This window comes from Taudactylus pleione, unplaced genomic scaffold, assembly GCF_031769625.1.
Source record: "Taudactylus pleione unplaced genomic scaffold, aTauple2 ptg000268l, whole genome shotgun sequence".
NCBI lineage: Eukaryota > Metazoa > Chordata > Amphibia > Anura > Myobatrachidae > Taudactylus > Taudactylus pleione.
In genome coordinates, this window is record NW_028284670.1 from 4,000,001 (window position 1) to 4,013,102 (window position 13,102).

A 13,102-nucleotide genomic window follows, 5' to 3' on the forward strand; every position below is an offset into this window, starting at 1 on the left:
GGGGGAGGCTCATTTACAAACTGGGAAGGCAAAGCATGTTGAAGTTGGAAATAACGATAGAGGTATAAGGAGAGATGTCCAAACTATGCACTGAGCTGACAAAAGGAGTTTTATGTATTTTATAATTAGTTATGTCCAGGAGATGATCTGTCCAGGCAGTCTGAGAATGAATGAACCATGATTGGCGAGAGAATTGTATCCCATCACTAATGTAGGCTAGTTCTAGGTCTCAATAAGTAGATTATAAGGCCATCTATTTTTCTTTAACCACTTGCCTGGCATGGTTGTAATTTTCTGTCCACACCAGGCAGTTCTTTATCTGTTCTGGATGACAAATTTCGTCCAGTCAGATACACAGTGTGGGTGGCAGCAGGAAGAGAATCTTCCCGCAGCTGCTGCTCCTAGAAGGGTCCCTCTGCTTGACAGCAATCTCTCCCCCTGTGTCTGCTGTGCTGCCAATCACTACTGATCAGTCAGCAAAGCAGAACCCCCTACACAGCGCCTGCAGAACTGAGCAGCCACTGGGGAAAATAAGTTAACCTCCCCCCTCACAACCTGGTTCCTGTATCCCGTCTCAAATTGAACATCGCAATAGTCGCAATGTTTCCAATATTTCCGATGTTCCGATGGTGATTCTGTTGTTTTGTTATTTTAATTTTTTTTTTTATGAAACCATTTTGGATAAGTTAAAATGGATGTACCTCACCTAATTCACTCATAAAAAAACCCGACAAATTTGGAGCGGCTTTTGGAAAAAAAAATATCAGTTAAGTGGTTAATAGAGCTTCAACTTGACCACTCTCTTTAACAATTTCCATACAAGACATTTGTCAGATCATGGTGGGCTTTGGTGAGGGTAGTAGTGGGGAAGTCTCAATGACATGAGGGTAGTAGTGGGGAAGTCTCTAGCAGATAGGCATAAGTCTCTAGCAGATAGGCATAAACAAGGGGGTAGTATGTAGGTTTTCCTCATGTACTAGCTGTATATATGGGGTATATACTATTGTAAGCCAAACATCATGGGAAGCAGGGCAGTATGGAATCAGGATATTGAATGCTGTTGGTATCAGATGAGTATAATAGATGTCAGGTATCCAAGATGGTGAAGTTCACTAGATGCACTATGTGTTGACAAAGTGTTGTACAATATGCTGGGTTGCAGAGCAGAACCAGCTATACAGGATGTGCTATGATGTGGAGCAGAACCAGCTGTACAGGATGAGCTGGGTTGCGGAGCAGATCCAGCTATGCAGGATATGCTGATTTGTGGAGCAGAACCAACTATACAGAATGTGCTGAGTTGCAAATCAGAACCAGCTATTTGGGATGTGCTGGGTTGCTGAGCAGAACCAGATATGCAGGATGTACTTGGTTGCAGAGCAGAACCAGCTATCAGGGATGTGCTGAGTTATGGAGTAGAATCAGTTTTACAGGTTGTTCTGGGTTGCAGAGCAGGACCAGCTATTTGGGATGTGCTGGGTTGTAGAGCAGAACCAGCAATACAGGATGTTACCAGACCAAATGTGGACAGTAGGTGTTAACAAAAGGATCAACAATACTGGTAATGAGGACAGAGACTCAACCATGTATAAGCCTGGCACAACGCCAACAAGGATTTCCACAGGGCACTATGACCGAACCAACAACTGCAGCGGGGAGCACAGTAACAAGCAGCTTACAGGAGCAGTGACTTGTTGCACTGGCAATTTGCCTCTGTGCCAGACTGGCTTTATAGGCATAGCAACGCCCTGATTGGCCCAGGAACTCTCTCTGGCTGTCCATTGGATTACTGGTAGTCAGCTGATGGTCTCAAACATGACAGTGCCCACTATGCAGACACACAGGAACACTAGCCACATGGAACGCACACACCAAACCACCAGCCAGTGCTGCCAGCCATCATGGCCGAGATCTCTGTCATCTCAATAATCTACCATGAGGAATCTGCATGCCACGCCACTGCATCACCTATGCCCCGATAGGTAACCCCTGCAAACCAGCGCTAAACACCCACAGAGTCCTGGCAACGTCCTTAAATGCATTCCATGTCACAGCAGTTGAGGCAGTTCTCTGTTGTCAGCAAAGTTACCTGTCCAGAGAGCCTCTACTTTAGACCCTGCACCTATTTGTAATAACCATGAGGTATGAAGCATCAAAAACATCTAGCAATGTGGGGCATTCAGGTCAACATCTTTAATAAGTCTGGAATGACCAAAGATACAATTACCATAGTATTATAGTCAGCTCACAATATTTTAGGGAGCAAGTAATGAGAAACAAAGGCCAAGTCTATTCTTAAAAGGAGTGATGAGAGTGACGGAAACAAAAAATGTGTTGCATTATAGGATGTTTCATACAGCAAACATCAACCCGGCCTAAAGTAGGTCACAAAAGTCCTGGGGGTATATTTACTTTGGTTCCATTTAGTTTTTTGTTCAATTTTGGTTAAATTTTTTTATGAAAGGATTTACTAAAGTCCAAATCGAATGTAAAATTGAACAGAAAAATTTATTTCAAATTAAATTGAATTTCTGGAAAACATTGATATATTCCCTTAATTTACTAATGTTCGATTATAAAATGAACTAAAAATTGAACTTCAAATACCTAAATAAATAGAATAATAATTTGAGCTTCTAAACTCCATTCTATTTACTGGAAATTGATTGTGATGCCTTTAAAAGTTCCCAAAAGCATGTGGGGCAGCCTGGCTGTAGAAATAATGGCTGCTCAAGGCTTTGCTATGGTGGGATTCAACCGACATAGCCACTCGAACAATAAAATTCTTTAGTAAAAAATGATACGCATATACACATGTATACAGTATATAGCCATATAAATATATATATATATATATATATATATATATATTTAAGATGAGCATATTATATTTATGAAGAGATTATATATCAATTTCCCTTTTCTAGAGTGTGCACAACTGTTTCCAATTTTTTCCCCTGTTAGTGTGCATGTGATACACTTGGCCCAATAGAAAGTTATGAGGAAGTTGCATTCTATTTTGAATTCTATTATACATTTGATTCTAATGGGGTTTTTTGCTTCAATTTTGGAATGGGATTCATAAACTGAAAACAAAATCCCTTCTTAACATGAAACAAGGTCCATTATTAGTTAATCTGAGACTTGCTAACGGGATTTTGCTGTTCAAGTTCAATTCGATCTCAGGAGATTTCAGAGATTCATAAAAATGAATCTCAAATCGAACAATATTAAATTTACCCCCTGGAATCCGCTAGCACCCAGTAATGAAGGAGCAAGAGATTCCCGCCATCTGTCCAGGTACTAGTCAAGGGCATTATTGGAATCCCCCAGGCATATTACAGGGTTAGCAGGGGAATTTGCGACAAACTTAGTAGCTTTTTTCAATATTCAATACTGTATCATAGGTAAAAGGTGGCGGAACATAAATAGCTAAAATAAAAATGGGAAACAAGTGAATTTTAGAATCAAGAATGAAATACCTAGTCCTAGCATCTGTTTTTACAGAGCTGAGAACAAGGGGTACCAATTTTTTGTTGTTGAATAGAAACTCCATTAGAGGCAGATGCATGACATCCATCCTACCTAACGTTTTTATGAGATAAGCATTTACTACTAACTAAGTTTCAGTCAAACATCAGCCCTGTATTGCCTTAAATATATAATAACTAGTGAGCATCAGAGTTTGTCATCCATGTCCCTCACACCCCATATAAGCTAATTAATCATTGCAGAGTAATAACTAATATAATAGAATGCCCCAATAAATACCAGTCACCACAAAACATTTCCCCTCCAGCACAAGGCATTTAAGGAAGAGCATGATATAATATGAACCACTGCTTTCCGGGAACTCCAAATGCATGTACTACTATGACCCTGTCAAAAAAAAAAATGGTCATAGAGCCTGATGCAGCAAGGATCGCAATTCCGATTACGCACACAATCGGACGATTGTTGCATATGCGTATGAATCGCAGTGCGCGTGCGTGAACCAGCCACTGCGATCGGGACTGTGATTGCAGTGACTACGTAGACCCATCGCAGAGTGACAGACAGGATGTAATGTTTGTGGGTGGTGATGAGGGGTTGTTCGGTGAAACGCAGGCGTGCAGTGCGTTTGAATGCTGTTGCATGGGTGTGCATGACTTATTCACTGAGATGCCATATGTAGATTGTGTACTCACAGCTTGCGATGAAGTTAGCAATTCCTGAGTAAGGTCAGAGCTTGTGGAAGTGTGCGTGAGGCTGCGAAGGTGCTCCATGGTACCGATAGTTTTGCAGTCTTGCTAAACATTATGGATGCGTGTAAGGTGAGGTGTGCACCCTTATGTAGTGCTGCGATGGCATAGTAATTGCAATGGATTAGTATATCTTTGCAGTGAGACTGCGTGCGTAATCACTTTTGCAATCAAACTTGTGATCCTTGATGAATCAGGCCCATAGTATAGCGACATAGAATAAAAAATACACAGACATACAGTAGTCACCCAAAAAAGAGAGCAAAACAAACAGGAAAAAAAACTCCCGATCCCCCACCCCACTCTGTATGGTAATCTGGTTCTGACTTTGGCTATCCTGTTACTCGCATACGTTTGCTCCCTGGTACCATCTTGTCCGTTCTGTTCTGACCCTGCCTGTCAACTATGCTGTATGTCCTCATCCTTTTCCGCTCCATCCAGAGCTCACCAGCTCCTGTAGAGGGGAACCTAGTCTGAGGACCGCGACCTGCATGTCATATGCAGCTATTTATATAACTCCTTGCGGGGATCCCTGGTGAACACCGCCGGCACATTAGACACCACGCCTAAGTAATAGATCTCACCATTACCAAATATGGGTTGCATCCATTATCCACCCGAGAGTTGCGACAGGGAGCAGTAGGGTAGTAGACCTGAGTATCGCCCCCAGTAGAGAGGAGGGCTGCAGTGTAGAGGAATGGTAAAAATACTCCAGCTTTGTGGCCACAGCATTATGCATTTTTCCCATCATACCTAGACAGGTATATTAATATAAGTAGTAATTGGGGGTTATTAGCAGAGCAGGGGCATGGATAATATATATGTGGTAGGAAGCACAGTTCAATCCTCTGACTGAAGGAGAATGTTATCATTAACCTGCAATATCAGTCTCTGGGGCAAGCAGAGAAACAAATAACAGTCACCTGGTAAAATGAAATGCTCCTGCCATCCCTCAGCATCCACTCAAAGTCCACGTGGCAAACATGGAGAGCTCTGCACTGCAGGGTAATGTTCTGGCAGGTACATGTGGGGGAGAGACCATGCAGGCTTGGAGACTGTGGGAGACACTGCCAGGACCAGACACACTGCCATCACACATCAACCAGCTCACAATGGACTCCCAATGGCAGAGAAGCAGCTCAGATTGCAAACCACCAGGTCTAGGACACAGTATAGGCAAAATGGAGGATAGGAGCCAGGTAGCCAAAGGAAAGTGTGTTCTACTCAGTTGTCACTGTGGCCCCACCCTATTAATGTGCATCAGTATTTCATTGAAATGGTAAACTTCACAAGTGCTGAGGATGAGTGGGACTTCTCAGCAATTTTAAGTTATACTGAGAATAAGTCCCGCTCATACTCAGCACTGTAGCAGTTAAAAGGGTAAAATAACATATTTAAAAGACTGCTTAATAGAGCTACTGCTGGTGTGGTGCTGGGGAGAGATGGTAAATGATGGTCTCATTGTGCTGCTGAAGGGGCTTAGTTCATGGCACTATAGATAACAGTGCAAGGATGGAGGATATAAGAAGGGCACCTAAAGTCGTCTATCTCTTGCATCTTGAAAGCTATAATTTAAAGAGTGCCAGCTTAGTGGTTATTTTCTGGTGATCAGCATGGTCACTGGAGAATAACTCCCCTACAATAGACAAATCATTACAACATTCAAGGACAAGGAAGGATATCTCCCATCCTAGTTTCATTAAACTCAAGGGCACACTAACATGATGTTGGAATGTGATCAGACAAAAATAGGCGATGACCAGGGGTGTGAAAAGCCTCAGCAGCAATGGGGTAAATGTTGAAAGCATTCAATTAGGTTACACTATGTAATATAGGTAGAAAGATAAGTCTTCGTTAGTCAGTGTAGTGATTGGGATTTTGGAAAAGGTCAATAAATATATATTACTCTAACTATATATTTTTGGCAGATGCCTACAAGTTGGCAGGTGCATAGCTGATGTAAGCAACAAACCATAGTAGGATTTATGAAAAATAACAGGATGCAGTTGATAGATGATAAATATAAGTCAATATGATAAGGCAGTAATCTCTTGTCTGCTTAGTACTGTACAGCTGTAAAGCACTGTGAGGCTCCAATACACACAGTGACAAGCTTGGGTACATGTAGAACCTTTTATATAGCTAAGAGCTTGCTTCAGACCTGATTGCATGCAGCCAGCTCATGCAAACATATGCTAATTAAACCATATGCAATGTAACTGCAGCACAAAATGTAGACACCCAACACTACAGAATGCCAGCTACTTCCCTTTACTTACCTCCCCGCAAGACAGCAAAAACATTGGTAACATCGAGAACCATCGGACCCACATGCACAGTTGTGGTTGATCTGACCCTACCCCAGACATTTCTGATCTTTATGTGTGTAACTAGACATTAGGAGACGTATGCCATCACTGAGGCCGGTTCGCGCATGCACACTGCATCTTATACATATGCGCAGAATGCAAAAATCGGCAGGCTGCGTGCGACCACAGCCTTGCGATCAGATCTGAATCGGGCCCTAAGCATACAAGTGTTGCAGCTGCAGTCTAATTACCCTGACATTTCAGTCTGGTGAATAATATTTACTCAGGCATGGAATGTGTATTCAGCCAGTTTAGTCATACACCATAATACACAATTAAGAGGCATGCAATGTTATGGAGTCTGATGACTCTTGCACAATAGTATTCAGGAAAGATTCCTTGACTGCACACCCTGAATATATATAATGGGAGGGCTACCTGATGAGACAAATTTCAGGCACAGAAACAGACAGATCTCAGGTGCACAACTCCAAATTACTGATAATATATAAATGTAATAACATTTTGCAATCAATAGAGGTTTTTAGCATAATCATGGTTGTAGTGCAATTTTAGGTTGATTTTTGGGGCGTGGGTCCCCTGGAATGCTATGGTTGGTCTGCTCCAGGGCATTGCATTATAATGCATTCTTTCTTTTCCACACAATTTTAATACTTTGTTTGTTGCATTATATTTGCATTTTCACCTTTCTATGCAGCCATAGCTGCTCTTTCTTTTTTTACTTCACTTTTCTCACTATGGCAATGCCCTGGGGTGGCTTAGCTGCACTGATTTAGGGGTGTCCTGCACTCTGGATTTGAACCCTAGTATGTTAGGGAATTACCCTAAAGTGGTTACTTGGATATGGTGGATAGGCCCATAACCTTGGCCATGATTTTGCTAAAAAGCATTATTGATTGCAAAAATGTTATTACATTAATATATTATCAGTAATTTGGAGTTGTGCATCTGAGATCTGTCTGGTTGTGCACCTGAGATCTGTCTGTTTCTGTGCCTACAATAGCAACTTGTAGCATTTAACCATTTAACTACATGGTCAACAAATATGGTATTACTGGCAGTAGGCAGTCTCATGGGGATAAATCTAAAGTAGTCAACATCCGGCATATACTGAGTAAAGTGTGGTTTGGATTACATTTCACTGAGTCATTTATGGTGTTAATTGCAGTTTCTTGCTAATATCCTGTTCTAAGCTTATTGTATACATTCTGCCTCACCCAACTGAACGATTTAACATTTTTTACTCAGTAGCAACATCTGAGATGGAGATGTACTTTTGATCACAGCTTCTCCACACCCATTAAAGTGATTTACATGTTTACAAAAGACAACAGGTGACCCATCTTGGATTCCAAAATCCACAGGGGTCCAAGGGATAAATATTTATAGATGTATTCCTCTACATGTAGTGGGAAATCCAAAATATAGCATTGCTAACCATTATAGGCACCATGTTTGTGGTTGTGTCTGAGCTATGAATATTACAAATAATTTTACCCTACTAGCGAGAGCTAAGAGCAATATAAAGATTATACGTTACAAAGAAATTACCAGCTGTACTGTACTCTAAAGGGTCTTTAAAAAAGTATAATTATGGATTATTGGGTAATTTCAATGAAACCAATTTACACAAACCAACATTATTTATATACTATAGCAAATCAGTTTAAACACAATGTCAATTAATATAATTTGCTAAATAAAAATGATTATGTTATTATTTAAAGGGATGGGCTTGCTCTGCCACCATGATCATGCACAAGCCTTTTGGAAGTTTATTAGATGTCAATAACCACTACTGATGCCACCATTATTCTAACCCAGTCACTCAACAACTGAAAGTGTCATGATCTCACCAGCTTGGTGGTCCTTGTTGAAGTAGAGTATCACTGCCACCACTGGCACCTGGAACTGCTTATATGTTTTTGGTTTTCTCGCTAAATCTTTTTGACACATTACTTTGGAGTGTGGCTGCTGGGTAGGTGGCAGAGCACTGAGGTAGGATGCTAGGCTCAATCTTTGACAGCTATGGAATGGCATAGAGTGTGCACTGTAACACAGCATGTAAAGATGTTTTACACCAATGACACAAGTTCATTGAAGTAATTATTTTTATTGCTCCAATCACTGAATCAAAGAAAATCAATCCAATCAAAGAACTGATGCCTACCACCCAGTGGCAGTGACGTTGCCCACTTTACATGGACTATAGTCATGGGCATAACCACCATAGGTACAAGGGGTACAGCTGCTATGGGGCCCCGAGCTGAGGTGGGCCCATCTTCCTTGTCATAGTTACATATGTATTATACATTTTTTAACATTGGATGGTACATAGGGGCTCTGACAAACTTTTTGCTATGGGGCCTTCAAATACTTATTTATGCCCCTAACTACAGGCCCTTATTTATACAATTTACATAATGCTAGAGGGTATAATCTAGATCCCAGACTTCTTAACTAATCCAGATTGGTCCTTTTTCAGTGCATGGGGATCAGCCTAGATCATTATCTTACATTTTATTGTGGCTTCAGTGGCAAGTAGCTAGGTTCTCCCCATCAATAAACATTCAGAGACAGGAGTGCAGAGATCCTCTGTGGCCTGGCACCATTAGGTATGATGTGGTGGATTTTATTTTTAAATATCTTGTTCTGACTTCCTCTCAGGTATCTAGTGTTACAGCCAAACTGAATTTGACTCCAGGAAAAATATTTATTTTCAAAAGTGGAGATGTTGCCCATAGCAACCAATAAGATTGTAATGTACTTAACATTTAAGTAGCACCTTCTTCAAGATAATAGCTAGAATCTGATTGGTTGTTTTGGATAACACCTCCACTTCTAAATACCTTCACTTTAGTAAATATACCCCCATGAGTCCATTGTTGGGAGATAGATCAGAGGCTAGGGGGTATATATTATAAAGGTCAATTTTATTAATCAATTTAAAATCAATGGTAAGCGATGAAACTAAGTCAACATTATTGTGTTTCTGAGGCGAAATCACACATATACTAACAAACAATTATTGATCTGTATTAGTAAGTGTGTGATTTAACCCCAGAAATACAGTTTGAATGTTGATTGATTTTTATAAGTTCTAGGATCAGCTCACAGAGCCCAGTGCTGGTTCATACAATATAAGGGACCCTACACATTTTGTCCCCAATATTTTTGTAACTAGGACTGGCTCAGGAGACTGGGGCTGGTTGTATTTTTGTGGGGGAACCCCATGTCATTTTATTTTTTAAATGAACCATTTTTTGTTTCTTTACAGGCAGAAACATATTTTTATTATTATTATTATTATTAAATTTTGTTTATAGGGCGCCATAAGAGGTCCGCAGCACCATACATAAAGTAAAGGGTACACTGAACATTACATTACAATACAGTAACTAACTTATAAACAGAGCACAAGTAACAATTAGCAACACAATTCTCCATACACAATACAGCTGGAAAGGTGATGGATGTCATAGAAGGACTAGAGAAGAAGGCTGTGAGACAGTGGGGAGGAGGACCATGCTCCTAGGAGCTTACAATCTAGGGAAGAGGGGAGACAGACAGATGACATGAGGCATGAGTGTGTGGAGGGGGTCCTGAGTGCAGGAAGTAGGCAAGGTAGAAATGGCTGAGGCAGGAGGGACAGAGACTTGGTGACGGTTATGTGGTGCAAGGATATGCTTTGATGGACAGGTGGGTTTCAGTGCACGTTTGAAGCTCTGCAAGGTTGAGGAGAGCCTAATCGAGTGAGGGAGCTCAGGGCCTGATTTAGACCCGCTCGCGAGCGCTGAGTGCTCGCAAGTGGGTCGATGGTGGCCCAGTGTGCATGCGCACGAGGGAGCCGGCTCCGTTGTGCACATGCGAGAGACCCGGATAGCGACGGCCAAGCCGTCGCTCCGGGTCTTGCTGGAAAGGGTGCATGCTGTCGAGGGTGAGTGACAGCACGCCCCCTTTGGTGGGCGTGCTGGGTGCGTGGCTGCCCAGATGGAGGCATTCCCAGGGGAGCACCTACCATCTGGGGCCGGCCCCACTGACATCAGTGGGAGTGCTCTCGGCTCTGATAGATCCGAAAGCACTCCAGGGCTCACGGCAACGAGATACTACCACAAGGGTCTCGTCACAAGCCTGATGGTCATCTTTTTGGCTGCTCACTATAGCTGTGGGTGGTCAAAAAGGGATGGCCCTGATTCAGAGCGAGTGCTCTGTCAGAGCATCTGGCTCTGAATCAGGGCCTCAGTCCAGTGAAGGGGGGCTGCACAAGCAAAATCTTGGATACGAGCATGAGATGAAGTAACCAGGGTGGAGAACAGGTAACAGTCATTGGCAGACCGGAGTGAGCGGGAGGGAGTATGTAAGAAGATGAGGTTGTAGATGTAGGGAGCAATAGAATTAGAGAGGGTCTTGTATGTGAAGGTGAGGAGTTTGAAGAGGATTCTGTAGGGGAATGGGAGCCAGTGTAGGTTTTGCCAATGGGGAGCAGCAGAAGTGGTACGGCGGGAGAGGATGATAAGTCTAACTGCAGCACTGAGAACAGACTGGAGAAAGCAAGATGGCAACGTGGTAGGCCAGTAAGGAGAAGGTTGCAGTAGTCAAGCCGAGAAATGATTAGTGAATGAATAATCAGTTTGGTAGCATTCTGGGTGAGGACCTGCCTAATACGAGCAATGTTGCATAGCTGGAACCAACAGGATTGAGCCTGCTATTGAATGTAGGGTGTGAAGGAAAGGGTGGAGTCAAGGGTGACACCCAAGCAGAAAAGTTGGGGGACAGGGGAGATGATTGTGTTATCAACAGTGATAGCGAGATTGGTTGGAGTTGAGACTCTATTAGGGGGAAAGATGATGAGTTCGGTTTTATCCATGTTGAGCTTCAGAGAGCGCTCAGACATCCAGGAAGAGATGGCGGAGAGGCAACTGGTTACCTGAGAGAGACAGAAGGGGATAGATTAGGAGAGGAGAGGTTTAGTTGCGCGTCATCGGCATAGAGATGGTATTGGAGGCCAAAGAGCTGATGAGTTCTCCTAGTTTAGAAGTGTACAAGGAGAAGAGCAGTGGGCCCAGGACAGAACCCTGTGGGACACCAACGGGAAGGGTGGAAGGGGGAGAGGTGGAGCCAGAGGCAGACACAGAGAAGGAGTGGTTGGTGAGGTAAGAAGTGAATCAGGCATGGACATTGTTGGAGATGCCAATGGTCTGAAGGGTGCGGAGGAGGAGAGTATGATCCACGGTGTCAAAGGCTGCAGAGAGGTCCAGGAGGATGAGTAGAGAGAAGTGGCCCCTGGATTTGGCTGCAAGCAGGTCATTGGTGAATTTGGTGAGGGCAGTTTCAGTGGAGTGACGTTGGCTAAACATTCACGAATCTCACTGATCTCTGGGCCTGATTCATTAAGGATTATATTGCAATCGCAGCTCTGTAATTGCACTCAGATCTGCTGCAAAAATATGCTAATGAATGCTTTCACAATGCCATCACACTGCCAGCATAGAGACGCCCACTGCCTCCCACTACCACTATCTCACAACCATAATACTTTGCAGTCCTCCGTATACATCGTTAACTTCGAGTACCATTGGACCCTCATGCAGAATTACAGTAGCCCTGACCCATCTTACAAATTGCTAACCTTGTTGTACACAGTAAGTACTGAAGCTGTGTATGCAATGGCTAATTTATGCATGCTCATGCATCGGTGTTAAAACAGACAGGCACGCCTGCATTTCACCAACCGCTCCCCTGTCACCACCCACAAATGGTGACTACCTGTCAATCACTCTGCGATGGCTTACCATGCTCTGCATTATCGTACTGTGATCACAGTGTAGCCTTCACGCACACACACTGCGATGCATACGCGAGTTGTATTCCTGTCTATGGGAAGTACCTGCGAGTTTGGCTGATGGTGTATTTATTTCTATTTGTGTTTTCAATAATGTTTTGCAGAGAGTTTCATGATTTTTCACCAAGCTTGCCTTTAGTAAATTTGCAAGTGGTAAATAATTCCCAGAATGCTCCCCCAGACATATAACACTGCACAACAATGAAAATGTTTCCGATGTGAAAATAGTTACTTCTAATTGATGTCAGCATGCAAAGAATGAATATGACATTTATAACTCTCAGTTAGCTCTGAGTTCCGAGAGATAGCCCATTTATGATGATGTAGGGGTATTCCTAGTGATGTGGTCAGAATGGAGAGAATCTTACCAGCAATCTGCGTTCCGCGCAGAGGGGGCGGGGCCTAATGGCCAATTAAATGAATCTGTTATTTGTCCCCTCCCCTATTCAAATATATGCGATTCACGGGATTACCCCCACAAGATAACTGTGGTGCACTGAGTGACAGCATAGTGAGCGATTCCACCAAGACAACTCAGCAATGGAACAAAGATATCAGGGTAGGTGACAGTGACAAGAGAGGCCCCAGAAGAGGAGAACAAGCCACAAGCAAAGAGAAAGCACCCCCATGAATAGGCCACTATATTACATAGTACTTTCCTATGCTGTATGTTTGTTTCATATGCTGTA

At 42.7% G+C, this 13,102-nt stretch overlaps 1 protein-coding gene across 1 annotated transcript in view; it reads right to left on the minus strand.

Moving 5' to 3' along the window:
- The window catches only part of LOC148513902 (alpha-2,8-sialyltransferase 8E-like), a 70,037-nt gene that overhangs the window by 13,458 nt on the left and 43,477 nt on the right, over positions 1–13,102 (minus strand). The window lies entirely within an intron of this gene.